General features: G+C 38.3%; 1 long non-coding RNA gene across 1 annotated transcript; it reads left to right on the top strand.

The window, feature by feature from the left end:
* Nucleotides 1-7118: 7118 nt before the first annotated feature.
* LOC131660439 (uncharacterized) lies at nt 7119-7925 on the top strand. Its single transcript, XR_009300840.1, has 3 exons — nt 7119-7245; nt 7325-7630; nt 7707-7925. It is a non-coding gene; the product is annotated as an uncharacterized LOC131660439 (long non-coding RNA).
* The last annotated feature ends 123 nt before the right edge of the window (nt 7926-8048 follow it).

The raw sequence follows: 8048 nt of genomic DNA, 5'->3' as shown, positions 1-8048 counted from the left end.
TAGAAATTGCAAACAAAAGTAAATCTAATGATCTAAAAAGTTCATCCTTCTAGCCATCCATAGTATTAGCAATCTTGTTGTGATTAGGCATGGGAGCAGTGATCACATTAGGAGTTGTAGGATGGTCGAACTCAATTTCACCAGCGTCGATCATATCTTGGATCTTGTTCTTCAACGGCCAACAATTCTCTGTGTCGTGCCCAGGACTATTAGAATGATATGCGCACCTCGCATTGGGTTTATAACTAGGAGCAGAGGTGTTAGGATTCTTAGGAGGATCCCTCAGGGTGATCAAATTTGCCTTTAGCAGATGTTGTAAAGCTTGAGCTAGCGACGTGTTGATCTTTGTGAATTGACGTCTGGGTGTAACTTGTTTGTCTTGACGACCTTGTTGAGGCGCCGGTGTGGAGCTCAGAACTGCCCCAATATGTTGATCATGGTTTATCCTTTTCTGCCCATACACAGCATTGGAATCTGATCTCCCATTGAAATGCTTCTTTGTAGTACTTGAGGATGTAGCCACTTGAATCTTACCACTTCGGATGCCATTCTCGACACGTTCCCCAGTCAGTATAAGCTCAGTGAATCCAGATGATGAATTTCCCAGCAAATGACTATAGAAAGGGCCAGTCAGTGTATTCATGAACATATCTACCATCTCTCTGTCAGCCAAGGAAGGTTTGACTCTTCCAGCTAGATCTCTCCATTTCTGAGCATACTCCTTGAAACTTTCCTTAGGTCCCATAGACATGCTTTGTAGTTGCATGCGAGTTGGTGCGAGGTCAGAATTATATTGATATTGCTTATAGAAAGCAACAACCAAATCTTCCCAGGTACGGATGTGGGTACTTTCCAGTTGATAGTACCATTCGAGTTGAGTTCCAGATAAGCTCTCTTGGAAAAAGTGGATCCAGAGCTTCTTATCAGCAGTATGAGGTTGAATCTTCCTTACATAAGACCTCAAGTGTAGTTTAGGACAGGAGACTCCATCATACTTAGCAAATGCGGGAGTTTTGAATTTTGGAGGAATAACGACCCCAGGAACGAGTCCAAGCTCTTCAAAATCCAGCCCGGGTACCTTTTGAATTTCCACGCTTCTCAGACGCTCTTCTAACATCTTGTATTTGTCATCGGGATGTTCGTCCCCATGGTAATAGTCCTCTTCTTCTTCAGAGAGTTTGGCAGAATCTTGGTTACTTTTTGCATCAGTTTTGACACTAGCATCATCATCTTGCTCATCCTCGTCACTGTCTTCAGATGTTTCAGCATCCCTGAGTTGCAAGATCGGTCCGAGCTTTTTCACTCGAGTCTTCTTACCCTCTTTGGGAGTTTCAGCTTCTTCAACCTTTTTGAGAGGACCTTTGAACCTTCTTCCCAGATTGAGAACACCTTTAGGTTTCTTGGTCTTCTTTTCCTTCTTAGTCAGAAGGGATTTCAGCTCATCTTGCCCCTTGGACAAATTCAGAATCAAGGCTTGGAACTCAGTGTTTTGAGCTTGGAGATCCTTAACTGATTGTTCGAGATTCATGGTGCTGAAATAAACAGCGAGGAAGGATGAGAGACCTATTGTAAGAAACATGTTATGCGATGTTATGAATGCAAATGCAATGCTTTCAAGGATCTATAGGAAATTTAGTTTGCAACGTTTAGACATTGAATCAAACACAACTATGTCTAGAGAATTCTGACTTTCGTCTTTGGACGTCCTTCTTTGAGAATCAAGCTCACCATATCGAGTGGGTCATCGCCTCTGATTCAGGATACTTCTGAATTTGAAGGTACATGGCTAAAGGAAAATAAATCCTCTTGCCCCTTGATAGGTATCGAGTCTCTGAATTGGAAGGTACGTGGCCAGAGGAAAATAAATCCTCTTGCCCCTTGATAGGTGCGGTGTCTTTGAATGGAAGGTACATGGCCAGAGGAAAATAAATCCTCTTGCCCCTAGATAGGAATTTAGTCCTTGATAAGAGCACCTGAAATTGTGCGCCCTAAATTCCTAAGATCCTTGAAAGGGTTAGTTAAATCATGTTATGCTTATGATGTCATGATGTTATGCGAATGCAGCTCATAAGGCATAGCGTGAGATAGTAAGGACAAACAAGTCCTTTTAATAGAACCTGCAAGAAACGAAGGTTAGTAGCAAACACAGGCAAGTCACGCAAGTCACACAATTTTTGGCTTAAGGCTTGCATGGGGTCTGATCAGGTGTCCTTCCCAAGGGTATTTCTATGGATAAAGAGATTTCAGCAACGGGTTCTACAAGTTATCCAGAATTGTCAGCCTTTCTAAAGCACCCTCGGACATGATACATTCGCATCATGCAATGATACTTTGAGAAATAACCTATCTGAATTGTAGCATCGGGTAGCGACTAGTTCTTAACATTTGTCAAGAGTAGTCCCCCCACTACGTTCCTAAAGGCCAGGATGGGTTAAGGGTAACTAAAGGTCCTTGAGCTCCGGCGCACCCACAGACACATACATAGACCCCCCTCATTTGAGAAAGGTGTGCATATGCTATGGAGTCCTAACTCAAGCGTGAACTTCATATTGACTCATCTCCCACATATGTGAAAGAGGTCCCCATGACTATGCCACTCCTAATCTTAAGTGTTCTTGAATCCGGGAATAGGATTCGTCCTTCAATTTTCCCAAAACAGCCCTGAAAAATAAAACAAGCAAAGCAAACAAATAGAAAACATTTAAGTGATTCCTAAACTTTTAAGGTAACCCCTCTTTTATCGAAATTAATCCCCAGCAGAGTCGCCAGTTCTGTAATACGGTGAACTGACTTTATCGAAATGTGCGGATAGTAAGAGTCGCCACCGACTTTTATTTTATCCAAACAAATTCAGAAAGGCTAAAAGAAACAGAAAAAAAACCTTTTAAAGAAATCTAAGTTCGGGGGGTAATTTATGCAAAGGGAAGGTGTAAGGCACCCTTTGCATCCATGGTTTTCCATGGGCTCTTAATTGCTTTGCTTGCTCGTTTTCAGAAAATGTAGATGAAAGAGGAAAAAATGGACTTTAGCTCGTAAATGAGCGTAGCCAGCGTTTGAAGAATTTTGAGAAAGAATATAGAAAATAGAGCATGGCAAGGAAATTAGGGGCAATTACCTTAAACTCAGATGATAGGTCTCTTTTTAGCCTTTCAGAATGAAAGGGTCTATCCTTGCCATAAGAGGGCAGGAAGCCTTTCGTTTGGAGGTAGAAGGGTCATCGAATTATCATTCGCTTAAAGACTGACCCATGCCATAAAGAGGCAGGTAGTCTAAGAGGAAGGATCAGAATAGCCTTTTTTCCGTAGGCAACCAGAGGATACCTCAGCCTTTTTCGTAGGCAACTTCCGAGGGTCGAGGCCATGTTAGTGTATCGAAGGCAGCATCATTAGGGACCATGACCTTTAATTGAGGCAACATGGCCGAGGTATCCTCGTATTCGAGGGACTGGCTATTCTGCAAAAAAAATACACAAGGCAACAGGCAACAGGCAACGGGCAACAGGCAACAAGGCAACAAGGCAACAGGGAGGTTACCCAAAAGTGTGCGTGTGTGCATCAATCACGTGATCATATTCGAATATATTATCTTGTAGAATTAGTGATTCTATGTTCAATTCAAAGGTTGCACTCCCTAGGATTACTAACCACGCATTTAAATAATATAACCAAAACAGATATAGGGGAGGGAAATTGTAACCAGCGGATCCCTTAATAGGGTTTGACATAAGTAATAATTAAAAAACATAAGAATAAAAGGTTAGAGTTTAGGGTTACCAAAACGTAGCTTTGGCGGTCGACAAACCCTGAAAAGGTAGACAAACAAAAATAGGGTGAGTGCATGACTAATTCAGTGAATATTAGAGTTAACCCTAACTTAATAAAAAAAAGTGGCAAAAAGAAATTAAATAGGAATAAGAACTTAGCTTCGAATTTGATTTGATAGGGTTGATAGTCGGAAGACGCCTTAAGGTTAACCTGAAAGTGGCAAGGCAGAGGCAGAAAAATTGAGTGTAGGCAATGTTCATGTAAGGAGACAAACCCTAAAAACAGGAAATAAAATAGATTTTTAATTTTTAGAGTCGAATACTTAGCTTCGAGTTTTTGAAGGCGCGTAATCGGAAGGTATTTGTAAAGACAATCCTGAAAAGGCACAGAAAAAAACAAACATTTTTAGTGCATGGCATGATCTTCGTAAACCCTGATTAGGGCGCGAATTGACTAAGTTTAATAGAATAAATAAACCCAACCTAATCAATTATTGGTATTCTACCTAATTAATTAGATCGGTAAAAATACAGTCTCGAGTAGATTTTCTAATTTTAACAATTAATCAAATAATTTAAAACAATTTAGATTAATTTAAATATTCACCCATATAATTATTAATAATAATTAAAATAAATATTTTTTATTTTAAATAGTTTTTATGAAAAAAAGAAAATTATAAATAAGTTTTATAAAAAGAAACCTTAAAAGAGTTTTAAAACTAATATCAATTATAACCAAAATAAAAAGAAAATCAAATTATATAATTAAAAGAAGAATAACTCAGCTTTTGATCAGGTGCGGTGAATCTATAAGGGCGCATGGTGGTCTCGCACCTTCTGGATCCTTGGATCAGTCTCGAATGGAAATCCGGCGGCCAGGAATGAGGTTGTGTGATGAACTCTTGTAGATCATGCACATTGGATCGTGATAAGCCTTAATACAGAAAATAAGCAAAAACAATTGTATGGGGTAGGAATCGAACCGTCATCCCCATGCTTAAGAAACTAAGGCGCGTTCCACTAGGGCACTCCCTATCCGCTGTCAAACAAGCAATCAGGAAAACATATAAACAATTAAATTAATATTTAAATTAATTTTTGCGCGCCCAGCACTCATCTTCTTCGCTGGGATTCTGAAAGAAAAGGCAACACTTTTGCCCACGTTTTGCAAGCGTAGCCGAAAACCTGCAATTCATACAACTCACAATACAACGCATAAATCAACCATACAGACATGGATCGATTGCAATTTGTGTTTCGATTCCACTGGTACCATCAATCCGACCCAATTTTACTTAGAACATGGGATCCTAATTAGAGTTTTCAAAACCCTAACAATGGTGTAAACCTATTCACGTGTTCATCCTTCAATCAAACCTTCCAGAAACATTATATGCACCAAGATAAACACATATATGCAGCCAAATCATGTAAATGACGCGCGAATTATTGAAATCGAAGTTAAAAAAAAGAAACGCAAACCGTAGAATTTGTGAGTGTGTTCGTGACGCGAGGAGGCTTGGTAACAATCTGGAACCTTTCAGTGAAGCTTCAGGGACGTGTTTAAATGTCTAGAACGCCTTGAATCTTCTTCCAGCTCTCAAACCGAATTCCCTTGTTCTTCAAATTTTTTTGAGTTGGAATAGGATTCTTTTAGTCCGAGTCCTCTCTTTTTGCTGCAGAATCCTCTCCTCTTAGGGTTTGGTGATGTTATGCTTATATAGTATAGTACATTAGGTCAATTAATCTGAATCAAATCCAATGAAATCCTTGATTGGCAATCTTGAAAAATATGGCTCATGTAAGTTTCTAATTTGGTCAAGATTTCAATCCAAACTTTAACAAACTTATTTTCACGAATTTGTATTGATTGGGGAATATAATTGATGGTTAGATATGATTCTTTTAAGCTTTTGAATCAAATATTTGATTTTCCTTTAATTTATTTGATTTTATTTAATTGAATAAAAAAATCATAATAAATTAAATAAATCAAACAAATTTGTGGAAATAATATTTTTGGTCTTGGATAATCATAAGGATGAGGATTGGATCATAAATAATTTGGGCTCATTTGAATATATTTGGGATTTTGGGCCTTTTTCTTTCATGCACACCCTTAACAATCAATGAACTTGTACATCTTGCCATTTCCTCATACTTCCATATTTTTTCAAGTTATTGAACTTTTTAGAAACCTCAGAGAGTCCTCTAACCAATGTCTTTGGTCTCATATCAAAATGATTTTCCATGCTCCTTGTGTGTCCTTTTGAAAAAAGTATCCTTTTGTTGACTTTTTGAAAAGGACCTATGATGTTTTGGTCCATATCTCTCAAATGAAGCATTTTTGGACTTGGCATGTGAGAGACAAAATTGTAGAGAATCAAATTTACTTCAAAATGAGCTTTGGATGGAAAATTTATGATGTTCCATGTGGGAGTTATGGCTGGTCAAAGTTCAGTTGACTTTCTCCTATGAAAACCCTAATTTAGAAATTTTTGATTTGTTGATTTTTTTGATCTTCCCTTGATGAACCATGATCAATTCTTGATCAAATGGTGAATGATACTTCAATATGAGGATCTTGACAAAAAATCAGGAGTTTTGACCTTACTTTGACCACAGTTGACTTTTTTAGGTCAACTAGTCGACTGTTGATTTTCTGAACAGTTAAGTGACCAGAACTTTGAGATAGGCCTTGATACTTGTCATAGAGGTACTGTAGAATATATTGAGCCATGTTAGATGTCTTGGAGCCATTGATTCACTGCTTTTCCTTTGAATAAGTCGATCCCTAGTTTCTGTGCTTTGCTTAGGAGAGTGTGTCTTGGAGCTTTGTGTATTGATTTGTATCTGTGTAAGAGAAATTGTATGGGCAAATTTTGGGGTATGACAGTTAATTGTTGTTATTATCTTGACGATAAATTGTTTAAATTACTTATACTAACACACTATGAGTATGTTTTTTTGCAGAGGACTTTTGAGATACCAGATGATCGTAGACGCTACATACTTGGTTTGGCCGGCAAAAGATATAGAGGGTGGAAAGCTTTTTTGACAAACACTTATCTTAAGGATAAAGATGGAAACTTTCTTGAAGAGGCACCGGGACGGCCAAAAAAGTATGAGATCTTCATTGGTGAAGAAGATTGGGCTGAGTTTGTAAAGCAAAGAGATGAAGATTTTCGGAAAAGGAGTGCCAAGAATAGTGCGAGAGCATCCAAACCCGCATATCCATACAAAAAAGGGCGTTTGGGATATGCACGCTTGGAGGATAAAATTGTAAGTAAATAGAAATGCGTTTTAATTAATTGTCTAAATGTGTTTTATTTGACGATTTTATCATTTGTGTCAATGCATAGTTAGAGGAAACTAAAAGTGAGGAAACCTCACTTCCTTAACATGTGTTGTGGAGGGAAGCTCGTGTGGGCAAGGATCATGCTGTCGATCCCGAAGTTCAGAGAGTTTTTACTGAATGTGTAAGTATAATACTGTGTCTTTAATTAAATCAAATGTTTTTTAATATATAAATGATTTTTTAATGTAAATGAATTACAGGAGACCTTGTCGCAATCGGCATCCACCGGTGAGGGGAGCGTACTTAGTAGAGCACTAGATGCTCCTGAGTATCCCGGTCGGGTGAGGGGTAAGGGTCATGGTGTGACTCCAACCTCTTTTTACAAGAGTCCTAGGAGAAGAAATCCTTCAAATGAAGAAGTGTTGCAAAAGTTGGCGGAATTGCAAGCACAAGTCTCTGAATTGCAAAGAGATAAAGAAGCGTATATGAGAGAAAAGTGCAACACTTCATCGGTGAAAGAAACTAGTGATAAGGCTAGTATCAACTATCAAAGGAAATTTCCCGAGGTAATTATAATTTTTTTTCCTTTTAAATTGTTCTATTTTATTAATGATAATGACTTTATATTTACTATTGGTTTAGGGCATTTCATCTTGCCAACTATACTTATCGGAACCGAATTATCGACTAGTTGGCAAGGGAAAAGTGCACAACACTTTGGGAGATTTACTTCACCATAGACCGCTCCCGGATGGACACATGAAAGTATCGGTGGATGTTGTAGTAGATCATGATGCGATGCTACCGGTACCTGACATGGTCTCAGAGACGACATTGCTGCGAGATGCAATAGGATCATTTGTTGCATGGCCCTCGGAGCTCATTACCATTAGTGATGAGGTATATTGAAAACGATTATGAATCATTTAGTTTTCAAATGTCAATTCTAAACCGTTTATTAATTATTTTTTACATTTTAATTTT

Source organism: Vicia villosa, linkage group LG3 (assembly GCF_029867415.1).
Source record: "Vicia villosa cultivar HV-30 ecotype Madison, WI linkage group LG3, Vvil1.0, whole genome shotgun sequence".
NCBI lineage: Eukaryota > Viridiplantae > Streptophyta > Magnoliopsida > Fabales > Fabaceae > Vicia > Vicia villosa.
The sequence above is the reverse complement of the archived record's forward strand: the minus strand, read 5'-3'. Positions and strand labels throughout refer to the sequence as shown.